Below are 21,423 nucleotides of genomic sequence, written 5' to 3'. Positions count from 1 at the left end.
ACAAGGGTTGTGAGAGTTTCTGAATTGTTAGTACTTCAAAGCTTCATTCTATTACACTATATACAACTCAACTCATAACTTATTTTTCAGTTTTCGTTGGGACTAAACAATGCTTAAAACAACTACCAGACCACCTGCCAAATTTTATTTTTTTTAATTTGTATATTCATTTTCTTGTGCAATTTCAGTTTTCTGGAGTCAACGACAGAAATGATTTATGATTTACTCTGGTAAATTTCCACAGCTTTGTATAAAGAAAAACTCAAAAGCATTTTGGCAAAAGAATTATGTGCTGCCAAACATACAATGTATGCATCAGGTTCAGAATGTTGGGAGGCAGATTCAAAGGAAAAACTGTTCCCACCATCTTTCCAGAAGAAATCTTTGCAAACATGGCTAACTAAGAATTGATGTAACCTAGTATTTTTAAAGTTATTTGGTTTTTAGTCAGGAAATACGTTCAATTGAGTAACAAAGGAGAGAAAACAAAACCCACAAGACTCTCTTTGGAGTTAAGTCATTCAAACCATTGGTTTTACCAAGTAGCAAAACAACCACATTAATACAGTTCTCATCTTCTCACTGCTAAGTGATTTTCTTGATTCCATACACTGTTGGTACACATTTTACATAAAAACTCTTTTAAGGTTTAAAGATCTCAGTTCCCACAGTCAGTGGTGCAATGGTCCAAACTCAAACTCTAATTGTAGTGTCTGGATAACCACAAATGAAAATATTTCACAGTTTGTCCCAATTAATCAAAGGAACACTTGATCTAAGATTGAACCACAGCACCCGTGGTCATACACAATCTCTTTAGCGAACATAATCTTACTAATCAGCAAGAATTTACATTGTAATTTTTGTGATTTTTAATTTTTATTTTTTATGCAAGTGTTTTCAGAAATAAAAGGAGTCCATCTCAGGGCAGCATAGAAAGTTGGTATCTTTCCCAATGACTATGGGAATCTTTGGGAAAGTGTGGTGAGAGTTCATCATCAAATAAATTTTAACATCTCAGTGAGTGATTTTCAAATTTCAGTATATAGCAGAACTGCTGTGGTTAAGTTGAAGCATCTCTAATTTTAGTTCCACAGGTGGTGATTCAGATGCCCATCCAAGCTTTAGAACCACTGATCTAGATTGTACAATCAGGATCTCTCCTAGATTTTATCCTAGGAATTATCTTTTAATATAGCTTACCTTATTAAATCTGGATTAAAAGTCTATCCTTAATTCTATGACTGCTCATCCCTTGTCTTCTCTGTACATGATCGATTGCTCTCTGGTTCTCAGCAACAACTCACTGTCTGGCTAAGTCTCCCTGATCCTAGGGAGAGAAAGGAAGGGGTCAGCTCCACCAGAGGGAAACCCTGTGAATGAGTGAGACCTGAATTCAATTAACTTAGTTCAATGATATCTCCATTTCCTTAGAGAAAAAGAACATGTCTAGCCCTCATATAAACTGCTGTAACAGCTGGATCTGGATGAAATACATGACATCGCTTCCCCTCTGGAAGATCCTAGTTCTTCAGAAAATACCGTGGGAAATCTGCTGACAATTTCCTGTAGCCTGACCAACACTAATTCCCAGTGATGTCAACCATTTCCTCTCCATGTGGTTTTGCAAAGCCCTTTGTCATGGCAAAATCTGTTCTTCAGGAGAATTTGCTAAGATATATTTTGCTCTTGCTATATCTCATGCCCAGAGAAGTGCCCAAGCATAGTAGGCACACATGAATGGTCTCCTGCCATATACAGTGTGTGCTCTTTATCATCGTCAAGGACATAATAAACTCAGTACACAGAACTCTGCAAAATAAGAAGGCAGCTATCTTTGTGCATAATTGATCTACCACAGAGTTGACTTCCATTTTATATACATATTTATCATTGAAACTTGTCTTAAATACAACATTATTCAGATTTCCTACCTGTACTATAGTTAAATTGATATGATACCAGATTTTTTAGTATTAGTTTACAAATTTAGTCCGGCTAATTTGTCCGGCTAATGATACCGGCTAATATGAGATGGCCCTAGAATTTACCCTAATATATTCTGAAGCATGATCACATTCATGAAAGACTCTCTATCCTTAAACATACAAGCAGAATCCTAGTGTAACCCTCTGCCATCTGAATAGTGTTGTCGTTTCTGAAATGGTCAGATTTTCCAGGATGGGCACCTCCTGTCTCCTACTGACTCAGCAAATGAGTGCTCCTTCTACATATATTACAACAGAAAGTCTGTTCTATTTATATAAAGCTTAGATTACATGAATTGAAGCTGTTTTACTTATGCAGGGTTAGACTCTATCCAATAAAAGTGATCTCTTAAAAGTTGTCTATCAATCAAATTTTGTAAATTGAATTATAATCTAAATTACTGGGGGAATTTGTCAGTTGATGTGAGCCTATGATATTGCCTTTTGTAAAGTGACAAAAAAGGAAATGTAATTATAAAAGTAAATTGTTTTACTGCCAACAAATTTGTCATTTTTGTTATTAAAGTAATGTTTTGTTTCAGCAGCTTGAGGAGGCCCTTTTGGATATGGTTCATGTCTTAAAGGAGAGACTAGGGCATTTATAAAAAACACAGATGAGGTACCTGAGTGGCTCAGTTAGTTAAGGGTCTGACTCTTGATTTCTACTCAGGTCATGATCACACAGTTCATGAGATCAAGCTGTGCTAACAATGCAGAGACTGCTTGGGATTCTCTCTCTCTCTCTCTCTCTCTCTCTCTCTCTCTCTCTCTGTCCCCCCTTCTGGAAATAAATATTTAAAAATATTAATAAGAAGATAAAAAACACATATATTTACCAGCCAAGTGAATTCTCCCTAAATTCTTTCTTCCACTGAACAGACATTTATTGAAATGCTAAGCCAAACATTAAACAATAGAGAACTGGACAGTCACAGCTCCTGCCTTTATAAAGTTTACATTCAAGAAGGAAATGTGAACATTAAGAAAATACTTACAAGTACAACAGGCACTAAGAGAAATCCAGATTGATATTGGGATATTTAAAATGATGTCTCTTCAAGCCCTGCCAGGGGATACCTCATTTAGGCTGAGGCCCAAACAATGAATGACAATGCCAAGCAAAGTAAGAAGAACTAAGAAACACTGGGTTCAGAGGCAACAAATACAGATTGTTATGTAAAAGGAATTGAACGAAGCCCAGTGAGGCCAAGGAGAAGTTGGCAGGGGAGGCTGAAGGTATGGTTAGGACTCAGCTTGTGGAGGTCCATGCCACCATGTGAGATGTTTGAGACTTTGTTGTGAGAACAGAAGAAAACCACTGAACGGGGTAAAGCAGGTATTATGGTAATGATTTCATGAACACACGTCAAGCCCAACACTTGGCCAATTCTCACTAGAGCCATCTGTTGCAGTCTAACGTAACTTCTAAGGGCCAGAGCCAGAGGCATACAGGGCTGGCATGCAGACAGTTGATTTTAGGCAGTGAGCCCAAAGAACATGTACCTAAATAGCTGAAAGTGTACATGCTAGTGTGGAATAAGACAGCCCCAGTGGTAAGCAAGAGGCACTTGTGCAGCTGAGACAGGTGCCATTAGGCTAATGGTGTCCTGTAGCTGACTGAAACAGCAAGGCTGAAATTAAAAGATGGGATAAGAACATGTGAGGCAGGGGCACCTCGGCAGCTCAGTAGGTTAAGTGTCTGACTTTGGCTCAGGTCATGATCTCACAGTTTGTAGGTTCGAGCCCTGTGTCAGGCTCTGTGCTGACAGTTCGGAGCCTGGACTCTGCTTCGGATTCTGTGTCTCCCTCCCTCTCTGCCCCTCCCCTGCTTGCTCTCTCTCTTTCTCTGGCAAAATAATAAACATTAAAAAAATAAAAATAATAAAAACCATGTGAGGCAGGACATGAGAAGCATCAGATTTGCCACCCAATGTACCATTCCCTCAAGAGCTGGCTATAAACCTGAAATTATTTATCATCTAAATGCAGAACCCACGTAAAGCATTTGGAGAACAGGTACTGGAGAGGAGAACTGGTCCTTTAGCGTCTAGTTCCATTTACAACCAATGCTTTATCTTTCTGAATAACACCATGTGCTGGACTCTGTGCAAACACTTTACAATGTCACATTTAATCCTTCCAACAATCCTATGAGGGGGTGCTGTCATTACAACTGTATCATTTATCTACTGCTGCAGAGCAAATTATCCCAAATTCAGTAGCTGAAAACAATAAACATTTATTACGTCTCTCAGTTCCTGTATGTCAGAAATTGGGGGGAAATCTGACTGGGTGTTTCCAGCTCAGATTCTCTCACAAGGTTCCAGTCAAGACATTGGCCAAGTTTGCAGACATCTGAAGGCTTCACTGGGCCTGAGTATGTGCATCCAAGATAGCTCACTTATATGGTGCTCTCTGTATGCAGAAAACCTCAGCTCCTGCCAGGTGGGCTGTTCCTCAGACTGCTGGACTATCCTCACAACATGGCCACTAGCTTTCCCCAGACTGAGCAATCCAAGAGAAAGGGCAAGGCAGAAGCCACAATGTCTCTGATTACCTAGCCTCAGAAGTCCCACACCATCATTTCCACAGTAACGAGTCAACCTTATTCAACATGGGAAGAGACCACACACGTCACGAATACTAGGAGGCAGGGATCACTGGGACCATCTTGGAGGCCAGATGCCACAGTCACAATATTACACATGAAGCTACTGGGGCCCAGAGAGCTAACCTGACTTTCCTAAGTCACACAGTAAGTTGAACCTGGTTCTCTCTGACTGTAACTCTTATGTCTTCAGTCACTGCACTATACTGCCTCTTTAAGTAAACTGGTACTTAAAGCCAAAGATATTGAACCACACAGGGAAATATTTAGTCTAAAATAATATCGAGAAAAAAAACCTGGGGCCTACCAACAGACTTAATTTGGCATGGATTTCTGGCTCCAGCTGTCTTCTGTAGAGACTAAATGGTCAGATTTATAAACACAGATGTACTTGTGCCAGAATTAATCGAACACTGCATGGCATCATGTAAAAAAAAAAGGGGGGGCACAATCTGAAAAGTTTAATTTAGTAAAATAAACTGACTTCAAAGCAGCCCAAATCATTTCAATACTACCCAGGAGAAGGAGAAGGAAGAGAAGGAGAAGGAAGAGAAGGAGAAGGAGGAGAGGAGGAGGAGGAGGAAGACAATGATTAAGGACGTGACAGACGTATATAACCATTCTGTCCTTTCTACAGGATGGGGGCAAGGACTGGTTTCTTCTTTGTATTTACAAGGCATGGAAACCAAGGCCAGATGACTAACTGTTGCTATAAATCAACCAGGATGCCCAACTTGAGTACTCTGTGGAGATGCTTGGGTTACAGTTCTCAGCAGTGCAGTGCTGTGCAATTAAAGCAAAATGTGAAAGCTGTGGAGCAAACAGGTGTACTAAAGGATGTTCTCCACCTGTACCTAGGCGGTATCAACCCAGGGACCCCATCACATCCATTTAATGAAGTATCAGTATTGGAGTAGAAAGATAAAAGGAACAACATTTACATTCTGTGGTCCAGGCAATATCAAACGCATTGATACTTAAGTCACATACAGAAAACATAGGGACAATATTCTCGGTATAGAGTGAAACTGTATTCTCATGACCTCCTTAATCATCACACAAGCCCTGGCTTAGGTTGCCTCTCACGCATCTCCAGGCGCTCCTGCCAGTGGAGAAAGCCAGGGTGTAATCCGTCCCAGTTCTCACTGAGGAGTTGGTCAATCTCACTCTCCACACTTCTCACAGACCTGTCCCCATCATCTTCCACTACCAGAACAATGCCCCATTGTTTAATGTAAGTAACAATCTTAGAGCTTCATGTACTGGTTCTTTTCAACCACAGCCCTTGTGAAAGCTTTTGCTCTCTGTATTTCCTTCTCTTTTATGAAAGTTAACAAAAAGCAGCGTATCATGGGCTGAGATCCATGCAGCAAATTGAAGCCATTCCACACTCAACGGTTTCCAGCAGTTTTTCCTATCTGCAGACCAGGCCTACAAACTCAAATCATTTTCATTCATTTAAACTTCTGTTACAAAGCTTTAGGGATGGAATAAATTAGCCAGCTCATCTTTCCCTCAATTTCATAAAAGCACAGAGTACCATTTCTTTAAAGAGCATTTCATGGAATAGACATCATTTCTTGCAGTAGAGCAGCCTGATAAACAGGGTAAGGGATTGCAACAGTGTTCAACAAGATTTGCAAGGAACGTTGAACAAAAAGTGGTAGGGGTTCTGCCCCAATAAAGCACTTTGAACTTTCCAAGGTCTTTGATCTTAAAAAGTGAAACTTTGGTACATCACTATAACAGCCACCCGGAATATTTCTAGTATTTTTTTCCTGAGAAAATGGAATCTCCAAAACATTAACTAACAAACATAAATCTTATCAACTGCTTTCCATCCCATTTCCCTGTCCCATACCATTTCAGATAGACTCATGTTAACCCTAAGAGATATCCATACTGTTATAAAGGATGGATACACTTATGTGGAAGGACAAAATAGTTCCACAGAAAAACTCCAAATCAATCATAAGACAACCACAAAAACAAGAGTTTTTAACTTGAGCTCTTTGAGTCAGGGGGCACTGGAAGGAGGGATTCAAGAGGGGGGGGGGAAAGAAGCAAAACCGACAGGGCTTCTGAAGAACAATGGAGACCTGTTCCAAGCAATTAAACTTGAAAATCAACTTTGGTTCCCACCTAAAGCCAGGAATATCTATGAACTCCTTCCCACAGCACCAGAAGTAAGTGGATATAATGTGATACAATGAAGCTTAAGCTCTGGGGTCCCTCACTTTCATGGGTCCCTTCCAAGAACATCTCTGTTCCTATTTTTATATTTGTAATTTTGAGTTCTTTTTTCTTACACGGGGCCTCCCAAACTATTTAAGATCTAGGGCCCTTAAAATTTGGATTCATTTCTGCACCACACATTTTTAGAAGTATCCCTTCATCATTTCCACAAATATAAGCAAAAGCAAAGAGAAACAAAAATAACTAAAGCATTTAAAGACACTTAGAGCTGGTTACCCAGTGGCTATGCTTGAAATCCTTCCAAGGTTTCCCATGATATTTTGAACAAAATCCAAACTCTAGTGGTTTGCAAAGGCCTCCATGATCTGGCTCCTTCTTCAATTCCAAGTCATTCCACTCTCCCCATAATCCCCCGTATGACCTCCAGTCACACTGTCCTACTTGTAACTCGTCTACATCGTCAACCTCTTTCCCATCTCACATCCTTTCCCTATTGTTTCTGCTATTGAACCTCTCTTTCTCCCCCTTGTCACATTGCTGGTACCATGCTGTTTTAGGGTTCTCTGGCCCTCTCTGATGGCTAAGATATCATGTTCTGTATCTCCTCATCCCCACCCTTGGGTTCTCTATCATATTCTCTTCCCCTGTAGCCTTTTATACAAGTTATTGCTTTTTTTTTTTTTTTTTTTTTTTTTTTGCCTGTTTGATAACTGCCTATCTCTGCAATCCTGCAACTTCCATCAGGACAACAACGGTGCTTACTTTGTCTACCACTATGGATCCAGCCACTTGGGTCAGTGCCTAGTTTACAGTGGATGCCCCATAAAAATGTGAGCAAAGGATGGTGAATGAGTCATGCAACACAGTTAATCTTCCCGTTAACTTAATCCTTTAAAGCACAGAAACCAATAATAGTAATAATAGTAATAACAATTTTGGTGAGAATCTTTCCATGTCTTTGCAAATGGACTACTTGAATGTACTATAACATTTTTCTGGCAACTCGGGGCTAAAATAATGAACAGTAAATATGATGCCTTGTAGCCAAGGAATGCTGTCCTTGGAGGGTTTTTTTAATGTTTATTTATTTATATTTGAGAGACAGAGAGCCAGTGAGCCAGCACGAACAGGGGAGGGGCAGAGAGAGAGGAAGACAGAGAATCCCAAGCAGGACCTGCACTGCCAGCACGGAGCCCCCACACAGAGCTCAATCCCATGAACCGTGAGATCCTGACCTGAGCTGAAACCAAGAATCGGACACTTTACTGACTGAGCCACCCAGGAGCCCCTGTTCTTGGAGATTATTGATACAAATCAGTTATTTCTGGCACTCATATGTCAGAGATTGCTACAATTTTTTAATTTTTGTGTCTGCCTTCCTTGGTTCTTCTACTCTGGTCACTGTCAGGCTGTCAAACCATCTTCTTGACCTTCTCAAAGAACCTTCCTTAAGCAACTCACAATCTTGTCCTACTTCAGGCTACCTTAATCTGCTTATTGGAAAGTATTAAAACTGGAAAGTAGATAACAATCATGGAGAGATGTATGCAAAGTAATGGTAGACAAGACCCTCAAATGCCCATTAGCAAATTCAGTGAGTACAGTGGCACTTATTTTAGCCACTCAAGACAATCTTTACTTGGTAACTGTAATCTGGATGGAATGTAAGCCAGGTAAGCCACCCCTGATTATTGTGTGGCTAAAATGCTGTAGTCCCCTGAAAACACTGTCGTCTCAAACACCCTACTATAAAGGGCTTCTGGGTGTCTCAGTCGGTTGAGTGTCTGACTCTTAATTTTAGCTCAGGTCATGATCCCAGGCTCGTGGGATCAAGCCCCAAGTCAGGCTCTGTACTGAACATGGAGTCCGCTTAACATTCTCTCAGGACACCTGGGTGGCTCAGTCTGTTGAGCGCCTGACTCTTGATCAGCACCTGCTCAGGTCATGATCTTACCGTTTGTGAGTTCGAGTCCCGAGCCTGGCTCTGGACTGACAGTGCAGAGCCTGCTTGGGATTTTCTTTCTCTCTCTCTCTCTCTCTCTCTCTCTCTCTGGCCCTTCCTGTCTTTCAAAATAAATAAACATTTAAAAAAAGAGAGAGAGAGATTCTCTTTCTCTCTCTGTTCTTGCCCTGCTCGCTCTCTCTAAAAAGAAAAACAAAAATAAGCCACTCAACTCGCAATACTTCTGGCCACCACGTATGTGAGGGTTTTTCCCCACCAAGCAATTCTAAGTGACTATGGACCCCTAATGGGTGTCCTATGATTCAATTCAATTCTGACACCATCTACCTGGAAAAAGCACCAGATCCCACAGGTTAAGGGCTCTGTCCAATAAGACTGCCTTCATTTCACATGCCAATCACAAGCCCAGGTTGTCACCTGTACCTCTAACTCACCAGCTATAAATTAGAGGCTCCCACAACCCCCTCCTCAGGTTCAGTATTTCACTAGCATGGCTCACAGAACTCAGGAAAACCATAAACCTACTAAACTACCAGTTTATCATGAAAGGATACAACTCAGGACATCCATAAGGAAGAGACACATTGGGCAGGTTTATGGGAACCGAGCTTCCATATCCACTCCAAGCACACCACGCTCTCCGCATCTCCATGCATTCACTATCCTGGAAACTCCCCAAAGCCAGTATTTTTAGGGATTTTTATGGAGACTTCCTTACTCAGGCATGATTGATTAAATCCTTGGCCACTGATGACTAATTTAACATCAAGCCCCTCCCACCTCTCCAGAGGTCAAGTTCCAAACTTCTAATCACCTGGTTGGTTCCCCTGACAACAAGCCTCCATCCCAGAGTTAAGGGGCTTTCCAAAAATCACCTCATTAACAAACTCAGGTTGAAAGGGGGCTTGTTATGAAAAACAAGACCCTCATTTAACCTTCATCTCCCTGGCACTATCTGAGGACTGGAGGACAAAAGGCCAAACATTAAAACAAAAAAGGGCGCCGCGCTCTTATCACTTAAGAAATTACAATGGCTTTAGGAGCCACATGCCAGGAAGATCAAGTATATATTTCTTCTTATAAATCACAGTATCACACCCCATACTCCTTTGAGTTGTTTGCATGTCCCTTCTAAAAGAGGCAAGACAAATGCAAGCTTAAATACAAATGCAAATGTTACATAGAGAAATATATTTGGATTCTCTTGGAGAAAGGGAAAATCAAAGAAAAATATTATGCACCAGGAATACGAATTGAGAGTTAATAATTCAAAAAAAACATACCTGAAAGCGCAAAAGGATCTCGAGCTAAAATGAAACTGGAAGCTGTGAAACGGCAAATCTCACGCATGCGCGCTGGGAGGAACGGAACTCCACGCTGAGGCGGAGACTCCTCTCCTGATCAGTGAACGTCCGCGAGGCATCTCTGTCCTGCACAAGCCAATGAACTTAATGCTTGGACTCTGGCTGGACTTCCCTCTTGTTGCACTCCTTGCCCATGAATACAACCCACCCAAAAGCCTCCAAGGCTTCGTCTATAGCTTGCTGAAGCCTGCGTTCACCCAACTGCGGCTACTCTGCTATTCCCAGATAAACTCAATTTTAGCTAATTCGAGTTTGCCTCAGTGTACTTTTATAAATAACGAGTATTTTGTCAAAAGGATACTTTGACAAAAGTAATGGCAAACGTCAACTGTAAAGTCAATTATACCTCAATAAAACAAAACAAACAAAAAACAGAGGGGAAAAAAATTTGTAGGCTCAATCATTTAAAAAGAAAAAACGTCAGGGGCGCCTGGATAGCTCAGTCGGTTAAGCCTCCGACTTCGGCTCAAGTCATGATCTCACGGTTTGTGAGTCTGAACCCAGCTCGGGCTCTGTGCTGATAGTCCAGGGCCTGGAGCCTGCTTCGGATTCTGTGTCTCCCCCTCTCTCTGCCCCTTCCCCACTTGTGCTCTGTCTCTCTCTTTCTCTCAAAAATACATAAATGTAAATAAAAAATAATTAAAAAGAAAAAAGCCATAATCTGTAAAACATAATAGAGGTAATAGGAGTACATGATTAATAACATAAACCTACAAATTGCCACCCTGACCTTTGGTATGTATATCAAATTCTGTCTAACCTCCTAACTTGGAATCTTTGCTGGGCTTCTCTACCCTTTCCACTCTCCATTTGGTTAGCACCTACTTACCCTCCAGGTGGCACTTTGAAAGTTACTTCCTCAGGGAACTCATCTTTTACCTCACACTAGCATCCTTTATTTTTCATTCAGATTATTTATATAATCATTGAATGTCCTGTACAAGACTGCATGTAATCTTTTTGAGGGCAGCACACATTGTTTTATTCTTTGCTCTCTTCCCAGAGCCTGATCTAATGCCTGCTAAATACTTTTAGTTTATTATGACTATGGGTAATAAATATATGTTGAATATGTTGAATGAATAACTGAATGAATGAATCCAGTCTCCAATATACTTGGAGAAGAGTGTCACTCTTCATGAGGAAGTTACCGATCAAAGAGTAAATAACCCCCTCTACTACATTTGCACAGCTCCATTCCCCATTCTGTGGAGGCCAGTATTTGACACCATAAAATGGAGAACAAAAAAATGTGTCACTTTGAGATTGCTTGTTTTGAACTCTACGAAGTAGGGAGTAAAAATAGAGCTTAAGAGATTCCAATGTGCACCTGACAATTTTATTTCTTTAAGTTTTCTCTTGGCCTAAACAGAGATGTGGACTAGTGGCTCTATCATTTCCAACAGACAAAGACCAAACTACTGGCATTACAAACGTAGTAAAAGTCCTGGGTAGAGAGTAATGTCATGACAGTGATACTGGTTACTATGGAAGTTAAGGACTGTTATTAGTGAATTCTGTAGCTATTGCTCTGGAAAAGACACAGTGGGAGTTTACAGTTGCCCTTATAAGCAAAAGCCTAAAGTCCTCAGCTACAAATATAGATTATAGGAAATCAAACAGCTAGGAGAAATGTCAGAGATGCAAATTAAATTTGGGAGTTTATGAAAATGACTAGAATTTCTAGAATAACAAATGTGAACTATAGAATTCTCCTTTGCTTATAAAAGGATATAGAAGAAAAAATGGATTAGTTGGTTGATACCAGCCTTTTAGAAGTAATTAACCCACTGAATCTGGGTCTATTATAAATAATATGATGGGGCACCTGGATGGCTGTCTGTTAAGCATCCAACTCTTGATTTCAACTCAGGTCATGATCTCACTATTCGAGAGTTTGAGCCCTGCATCGTGGCCTACTGACAGTGTAGAGCCTGTCCAGTGCAGAGGGATGCTTTCTCTCTCTCCCTCACTCTCTGCCCATCCCCCACTTTCATGCACACTGTTTCAAAATAAATAAATTGCTAAAATAAATAAATAAATAAATAAATAAATAAATAAATAAATAAAATGACAATGGAACTGTCTTTGGAACATTACCAGCATTTTGTATAATTGCTATAATTTGTCACAAATGCTTGTGATAAATTTTATGTAGTTGAGATCTCATTAAAAAAAAGCGTGAAACAAATACCTCTTTTTACATGTGAGATAACAATCTGATATTAGCCAATAACCAAATAAATGATTTATTCCTCTATGAAGACTCCTTTCTGAGTTAGAAAGGAGGAATAGGTGAATTGGAATTAAAGATGAAAATATTAAATCTCTGATGATGATGCACCATGGGCTCTTCCAGATGACTGTGAAAAGTGAGAAAAAGAATTCACTAAACAATAAGCATTTGAGCCCAGTATCACTCCTGGGAACTCGCTTCCACTCTTTGAACTAGTCCATTGTATAAGCTAATACCACAAATATTACCAGTGTGAAATGATCCCAACATTTGGTTTTCCAGTCTTTTGTAGCATGTGTTAACATCATTCTCCCAAGTGAAAATTTATCTGATACTACAAAAGACACATTCTTGTATTTTTAAATGTTTTAATTGCTCCTTATCTCATTTCAAAAATGATTGAAGTAGCTTATAATAAATAAAAGTACGCAATAAGGAAGTCAAAAATGAAAGAGAAAACTAATTTTAAGAAATTGGAGGGGCTCCAGGGTGGCTCAGTCAGTTGAACATCTGATTCTTGATTTCAGCTCAGGTCATGATCTCATGGTTTCATGAGTTTGAGCCCCACATTGGGCTCTGTGCTGACAGCACAGAACCTGCTTGAGATTCTCCCTCTCTCTCTGCCCCTCCCCTGCTCATACTCTCTGTTTTTTCTCAAAAAAAAAAAAAAAATAGTGGGAAACAATTAAGTTAATATCAAAAATAAGCAATGATATTCAGTTCAACTCAGCTTTTTAGAAGCCAAACTAAACAAAGGTCAATGGTGAATTACACATTTCTTATCTGAACAAAAAATATATATTGTTGATTTAGAATGTGCAACTTCTAAGCAAGATGTATTGCACTGCTCCTTCTACAAATGACTTTAGACAACATGGTAGACAATTCACAAGTAACTCCTATTCAGAGGCTGTTCATATGTTCACTAATATAGTCATCCCCACTTATCTATAGGGGATACGTCCCAAGACCCCCACTGGATGCCTGAAATTGCAGATAGTGAACCCTATATACACTATGTTTTTTCCTGTACATACACACCTATAATAAAGTTTAATTTAGAAATAAGGCCCAGAGGGGCACCTGGGTGGCTCAGTCGGTTGAGCATCCGACTTCTGCTCAGGTCACGATCTCGCAGTCCGTGAGTTCGAACCCGCGTCGGGCTCTGGGCTGATGGCTGGGAGCCTGGAGCCTGCGTCCGATTCTGTGTCTCCCTCTCTCTCTGCCCCTCCCCCATTCATGCTCTGTCTCTCTCTGTCTCAAAAATAAATAAACGTAAAAAAAATAATAATAATAAAAAAATAAAGAAATAAGGCCCAGAAAGAGATTAACAACAATTAACTAAGACTAAAAATAGAACAATTATAACAAAACACCATAATGTGAAAGTTATGTAAATGTGGCATCTCTCTTTCTCAAAATATCTAATTGTACTGTACCTGTCCTTCTTCTCATGATAATGTAAGATGATAAAATGCCTATATGATGAGATGAAGTGAGGTGAATGAAATAGGCATTGTGAGATTGTGACATAGTGTTAGGCTATTAAGGACCTTATGATGATATGTCAGAAGAAGGATCATGTGCTTTTGGACCATGGTTGACCAAGGGTGATGCAAACTGCAGAAAGCAAAACCTCAGATAAGAGAGGACTACTGCATATACCTACATATTAGTAAATTATTTCTGTATGCATTATAAATATGCTGTATATACACACATGCGCATTTCTGAGTTATAGCTTATATATACCTACATAAATATTCCCATACATTGCAATAAACTAAATGTTTGTGTCCCCTTGAATTTCATATGTTGAAATCCTAACCTCCCAAGCGATGGCATTAGGAGGTGAAGCCTTTGGGAGGTGATTAGGTCATGGGGTGGGGCCCTCAGAAATGAAATCCCTGCCCCTATAAAAGAGACTCCAGAGAGTTCTCTTGCCCTTTTTCCACCACATGAGGAAACAAAGAGAAATTAGCAATCTGCAAAACAGAAGAGCACTCTCACCAGAACCCAAGCATGCTGGCACCCTGATCTTAGACTTCAATCCTCCAGATCTGTGAGAAATAAATTTCTGTTGTTTATAAGCCACCAAACTTATGGCATTTTCTTATGGAAGCCTGAATGAAGAGACACATACACACATACTGACACATAGGAAGTAACTCAGAGAATGTGCTTCTCTAAAGAGACAATGTAATAGGCTTGAGTAGACTCTTGCCAATGATGGCCACAACAATTCCTCCCATCCCCGTATGCTAACATTTTGCAATGTGTCTTTGTCATTTTTTCATAAAGTAGTGGAGTATATTTCTCCTTCCTTTAAATCTGGGCTGGTCCTGTGAGCAGCCTGAACCAACAGAAGTGATGGTGTGTGATTTGCTAGCCCGGGTTTCAAGAGGCCCTGTTCCAGCTCTCATGCTCTAGCAACAAGACTGCCACCACATGCAGAAGCAGAGGCAGAGCGTGCACCTAGTAGACAAAAATAATGGGATATTTTGTAGCTTAACCAGTCTAAGACCATTAATTTGGCTGAGAGCCAATCAGCCCAGTCAGGAATTTTTTAGCAGCAGACTCACATTACAAAAAAAAAAAAAAAACTAAAATTGAATGTAAATGTTTCTGGTCTGGCAGCTTTCCTCCAGGGAGTAACTCAAGGATCCAGACTCCTTCTATGTTTTGACACTATCATCAACGTATGAGGAAGAGAGAGAGTGAGCAGTTGGTATCCCAGACATTTCACCATCTCTGTAAGGGACATATACCACTTGTACACATACTCCATTGGTCAGAACTAGTCAGGTGACCCCACCTGGAAATAAGGGGGCTGGGAAGTATGATCCTGGCATGAGCAGCTCCTTCCAGAAACAATGCTATGAGAGGCGTGAATCCTAGGTGGTTCACTAGCTGTCTCCATCACATCTGTGAACAGAGACACAAAATTTCAGATGAATTTAAAGTAAATCAGTATGAGAAACTAAAGAGTGATAGGGACTGATTTTTAAATAGGATAACCAGTGAGGGCATTGGTGGAGGTGACATTTAAATAAAGGCATGAAGTGAGGGGCACCTGGGTGGCTCAGTCAATTGAGTGTCCAACTTCATCTCAGGTCATGATCTTATGGCTTGTGAGTTTGAGCCCCACATTGAACTTGCTGAGCTGAAGCTACTGTCAGCAGGGAACCTGCTTCAGATCCTCTGGCCCCCTCTCTTTGCCCCTCCCCCATTTGTGCTCTCTCTCCCTTTCTCTCTCTCTCAAAAATAAATAAACATATAGAAAGAAAGAAAGAAAGAAAGAAAGAAAGAAAGAAAGAAAGAAAGAAAGAAAGAAAGAAGAAAGAAAAAAAAAAGAAAGAAAGACAAACATGAAAAGAGGGAGATATTTAAGTTATCTAGGGAAGTTGTGTCTGATACAGAAAAAACAGCAACTGCAATGCCCTGAGGCAGATATGTTTGATGTGTTTAAGGCAGGGGTTGGTGAACTTTTTGTGTAAAGGATCATATAGTCAATACATTAGATCTCTGTTACAACTACTCAGCTCTATATTATACTATAAAACCAGCCATATACAACATATAAATGAATGTGTGTGGCTATCATCCAATAAAACTTTATTTACAAAAACAGGCAACAGGACAGATTTGGTCATAGGCCATAATTTGTCATCCTCTAGTTTAAGGAAAAGCAAGGAAGGCAAATTTCTTCTCAGAAATTTGAATAGTGGGCAAGGGGACTAGCAGAGGATAGTGAATTTGGACAGGAAACCAAGTGTTAAATCAAATGGAGCTTTATAGGTTATACTTATTGAAGAGTTTGGATTAATTCCAATGGCTTGAGAAAACTGTGGGAAGATTTTTAAATAGGGATGTAAAAAGTTCTGATTTACATTGCAAAGGATGATTCTGGCTGCTATAAGCAATAAACCCTAGGGAAGTGAGAGTAGAAGATGGGGGAACAGTTGAGGGTGGCTTCAATGCTTGGGTTAGCAGTGAAGACAGTAAATAGTTGCCAGGTTGGGGACCTTACTTGGAAGAACCAACAGGATTTGCTAATCAGACAAATGTCCTGTAGGGGGGCTTTTGAGCAAGTAAGCTACAAATATTTTTAAAAACTATGTAAATTTGAGATTTCAGAGATGATGAAATTTCTAGAGTTAACAAGGTCAAGACATGTCTATATAAGAAAGTAGCAGCACCAAAAAAAATTAATTAATTAATTAATTAAATAAATAAAATAAAGATAGTGAAAATCAGGAGGAAGGCTGAGGAACCATGCTCAATAAGAAATGAAAAGTAATATGTATTAATAATCCTGTGACCTTTGAGTCAGCAGTGACCAGGAAGATACTAAGAGTCAGCTGTGTCCTGCACGTCCATTTAATGTGATCATCTAATCAAAGAGTGATGTCCCCAGAGATCTGTCCAATAACCACAACCAAAAAAAAATAAAACAGACAAAAAACAGGTAAATCAAAGCAATCAGCATTAAATAATATGAAACAAGAAAATGTTGGTGCCTAGCTCCTCACAGGTCCCACAGAGAAACAAACACCTGGAAGTCAGACTTGATGAAATTTGACATTCATATGAACATCCATTCAACATGACCCAAAAGCAAACTTGGAAAACAATTTAAATCTTTATGGTGGACATTCACAAAATGCCACTGGGATACCTTATCCCTAATCTACTTCAAAACCACTTTTTGCTCTGAATCCACAACACCAGGGACAGTAACTGTACCACAGCCTTCCTTCTGTCTCTAAAACTTTTTAGAATTTTCTCTAAAACCTGGCCTATGCTAAGGTTTTCCTATCTTGTCCTTCATTCTCTTAATCTTTTCCATTTTGAGTTATTATTCTTCCAGGGCTTACCCCGTCAAGCTTATCTCCATTCTTTTCATTAATCCAATTCTTCATAATGAAACCCCAGAAACTGAGCTGGCAAAGTCAGCATTCTCCTGGGCAGGCATGAAAGGGAAAGATGCTGTGATATTTGGAGTAGTGCTTCTCAAATTTCAACATGCATCAGAAGCACCTAAAGAGTTTATTAAAATGCAGATTCCTGAGTTCAATCTGGGGGGCAGGGATGATCAGGAGGTCTGGGTGAGGCCCAAGAATATGAACTTCTAACAAACTCCCAGGTGGATGATGATACTAGTGGCCCACCAACAACACTTGGAGTAGTAGCATGATGGAGCCCTTGGGAAAAAGATTTTAAAGGTCATTTAGGCAAATCCACTGTAATTCACTGCAGGGTTTAATATTTAGTACCACTTATCTACATACACATTTTTTCTTTCAGAATAGGAAGAAAGAAAGAAAGAAAGAAAGAAAGAAAGAAAGAAAGAAAGAAAGAGAAAGAAAGGGAGGAAGGAAGGAAGGAAGGAAGGAAGGAAGGAAGGAAGGAAGGAAGGTTAAATTTATCTGTCCACTTGACTGGCCAAGGGATGCCCAAATAGCTGATAAAACATTATTTTGGGTGTGGCTGTGAGGATGTTTCTTGAAGAGATTAGCATTTGAATTGGTAGACTACATACAGAAGATCACACTCACCAATATGGTTGATGTTCTCTTTGTTCTTGGGCCTTATGACTCAGATGGCAATTTATATCATCAGGGCCCTTCCCCTTCAGTTCCCCCAATTCTCAGGCTTTTAGACTCCAGCTGAATTATACTACCAGCTTTCTTGGTTCTCCAGCTTGCTGAAGGCAGATTGTGGAACTTCTCAGCCTCCATAACTGGGTGAGCCAATTTCTATAATAAATCCCCTCATATACATACATACATATATCTTATTTGTCTGTTTCTTGGGAAAACCATGACTAATACAAATAGATGATAGATGATAGATAGATACAGAGATACAGAGATAGGTAGGAAGAACACTCATTGGAGAAGAACAGAGAAGGAGAAAAGAAGGAGCAGGAAGAAAAGAAAGAAAGGAGGGAAGGAAGAAGAGAGGGAAGGAAGGAGGAAGGAAAAGAAAGAATTCAAGATCTCCCCCTGCCAATCTGCCAAGGATATCCCTCTACAGGATCTACCCTCCGGAATGGCATTTTGTATTGCTAGTTCCTGCCCAACACCTAGTCTAATGACTGCTCCCAGATTCCCACAGGTGAGCACAAATACTACTTATCATTACCAGATGGGCCTGCAATAGTGTAGGCAGCCAGGAAATGTTGATGGACTAAGGTGGTTCCGGAGGACCCTCCCAGACAAGCTTCCTCAGCAACCTTAAACCCTTTAGTCTGCCTCACACTTCCTGCATGACTGCAAGGTGCACAATGAAGTTATCAGTCTCCTGCCCCATTTCTTCCATGCCTGGTGAAGCAGCCACATTTTACTATATTAGCTATTTCTTAAGAGTATGTGCTTTTATATTCTAAATAACATGATATTCTGTACTTTTTTTTCTATTTTAGATATTTTTTCCTACTACAGGTAGTATAAATTTAGCTCCTTATACCATATCCCATACAGATATTTTCCTTCCTATTTCCAGAATACAGTCTTATTACTTTGAGACAAATCATTATTTCATGTTTTTATTATGACTCTACAACAATTATTCATCACTGAATCAAGTAGTGTATTATGAATGTATTTCCCTCTCTTGAGTAATTGAATGTTATTCTTGGAATAAACTGCTTCTTTTTTGCTTATATTTCTCTTTTTGAGGCTCTGGCTAAATCTTTACATATTCTTCAATGACTCTTCCTTCAATTTTCTATGTGGTCAAAACTATCATATATGTCTATCAGTTCCTTTTTTTTTTTTTTTTTTTTTGGAAGTATTTCTCCCAGAGCCCTCCATCATCCTGTATAAGATGCTCCAGACCTGTGGGATTTCCCTTTTCCTCTTTCTTGTGCTGGATCTCTTTGTCCTTGATGCCAGATTTTCTTTTTTCTTGACTTAATCCCTTGTTTTATAGAAAAACATCCTTATGTAGCTTGCTGAGAAAGTGTACAACGGATCTAAGAATAAAAAGACCTAGGTTGTTTGAAAATGTCTTTAGGTTACATTCACACTGGATTGGTCATTTCGTGAGGTATAGACATCTAGACTGGAAGTCATTCTTCTCAAATTTGAAGCATTGCACCAGTACCTCCTAGCTTCCTTTATTGTAGTTAAAAGGCTGGCATGCCATCTTTAGTTTGGATCCTAGTATGTGACTTGTCTCTGTTGTTTTTTTTTTTTTCTTTCCTCCCTCTGGAAGCTTTTAGAATGTACTCTTTCTATACCCATATTTCTGAAATTTCATGATCATATGCCCTGAATAGTTCTTTTTTCTGATCATCATATTAGGTATTCAGTAGTCTTTTGTATATAAAAACCCATGTCTTTCCATTCCAAAATTTTTTGTATAAATCTTTGATAATATATCTCCCCCATTTTCTTGTTCTCTCTTTCTGGAATGCCTATTATTTGGATGGTAGATTCCCATTACTTTCTGATTTCTTTTTCTCTCCTACTTTTTACTCCCAGCCTTTGTTCTACCTTCTAGAAGTCCTGTAACTTATCATCTAAATCTTCTCTTGAATTGTTTTTATCTGCTGTATTATTTTCCATGAATCATGGTTTCTTGATAAATGTTTTTAGTCCCATAATAAGTGTTTTCTTTTTTTTAATGTTTTTTTTTTATTTTTTTTTTTTTTTTGAGACACAGACAGAATGCGAGTGGGTTGGGACAGAGAGAGAGGGAGACACAGAATCTGAAGCAGGCTCCAGGCACTGAGCTGTCAGCACAGAGCCCGACACAGGGCTCAAACTCATGAGCTGCGAGATCATGACCTGGGCTGAAGTTGGACACTCAACCAACTGAGCCACCCAGGCGCTCCTTTAATAGGTGCTTTCTTAAAGACTCTTATTTTCCTTTTATGTATATAAATTGTCTTACCTTTCTGAGGATATTAATTCTCTCTTTTACATTTTTTTGTGATCTCTGCATTAAATTTTTTCCTCTGATTTTTTTCCTGTTTGCTTTGGTTCCTGTTTTTAAATTACATTCTCTCCTTTTGGTTAACTCTTTGTATTTTTTTAATGTTTATTTATTTATTTCTGAGAAAGAGAGAGAAAGAGAGAGCAGGGGAGGGGCAGAGAGAGAGGGAGACACAGACTCCGAAGCAAGCTCCAGGCTCCAAGTTGTCAGCACAGAGCCTGATGCAGGTCTTGAACCCACCAACCGTGAGATCATGACCTGAGCTGAAGTTGGATGCTCAACCGACTGAGCCACCCAGGTGCCCCTAACTTTTTGTATTTAAAGGCCAGTCACAAAATCCTCACTAGAAGCTTCAGTGTATGGTTTGTCAAGTGATGGCTGCCTGGTAGATGCCTGGCCATTCAGTGCCAGCAGCTCTTTCTCCCACTTACCTGCCAATGTCCTGGGAGCAGACCAGATTATGAGGTCAGAGGAATCTCACAGTCAAAAGGTGGCTTTTCGTTTAATCTTGTTTCTGTATGGCCTCGTTCCCATCTTTGGCTGCCAACAAACACATTTTCATCTGTCACAGTTTGAGTACTGATTTGTCCTTAGTAAAGTTTGGTCACCATCAGTGTGGATCCTGGGTGTTAGGGCAGACCTGGGAGTCTTGTCGTGGGGTGGAAGGGAAAACATGACAAAGGGCATCCTGAATCCATTAGAATCTTATTTTGGGGAAGCAGAAGAGGTGCCTGAACACAGGGACAGCAGGATATGAGGTTGGCATGCAGGTGAGAAGGTGCCACTCTGCAACTCTTAGGCTGTCCTTATCCACTCACTTCCAATAGGCCATGCAATTAACCTTTAATTCACTCTTCCCACTGCTATCTTACTCTGTCTTGGAGCAGTGAAGTGGCAGAGAAGGTAAGCCTGACTTCAGGAGTTTATATCACTGAACTATGCCTTTCTGGTGACCTACTATGCCCAGAACTCTTTACTGGATACACTGTCACATACACACCCAGAAATTCTGCTTCTGATGTTCATGTTTCATTCACCCAGAGGACACAGAACAATATTGCAATAGGTATCGCTATTTTGTAAATGGACTACAATTTTAAAAGGCACAATAAACTTTGTGTATT

At 39.8% G+C, this 21,423-nt stretch overlaps 1 protein-coding gene across 3 annotated transcripts in view; it reads right to left on the bottom strand.

The window, feature by feature from the left end:
• The window catches only part of TTC29 (tetratricopeptide repeat domain 29), a 677,245-nt gene extending 656,390 nt beyond the window's left edge, over positions 1 to 20,855 (bottom strand). For 2 of the 3 annotated variants that reach the window (XM_045055787.1, XM_045055788.1), the window contains exons 1-2: positions 20,731 to 20,854; positions 10,039 to 10,185 (exon numbers count right to left, since the gene is read on the bottom strand). The gene's annotated coding sequence lies outside the window, so the exon portion shown is untranslated. Of the gene's footprint in view, positions 1 to 1,203; positions 1,331 to 10,038; positions 10,186 to 20,730 lie in introns of all 3 variants that reach the window. The other variant, XM_045055789.1, reaches the window with a different exon arrangement.
• Between the last annotated feature and the right edge of the window lie 568 nt (positions 20,856 to 21,423).

Source organism: Felis catus, chromosome B1, assembly GCF_018350175.1.
Source record: "Felis catus isolate Fca126 chromosome B1, F.catus_Fca126_mat1.0, whole genome shotgun sequence".
Lineage (NCBI taxonomy): Eukaryota > Metazoa > Chordata > Mammalia > Carnivora > Felidae > Felis > Felis catus.
This window is presented reverse-complemented; position numbering and strand designations above follow the sequence as displayed.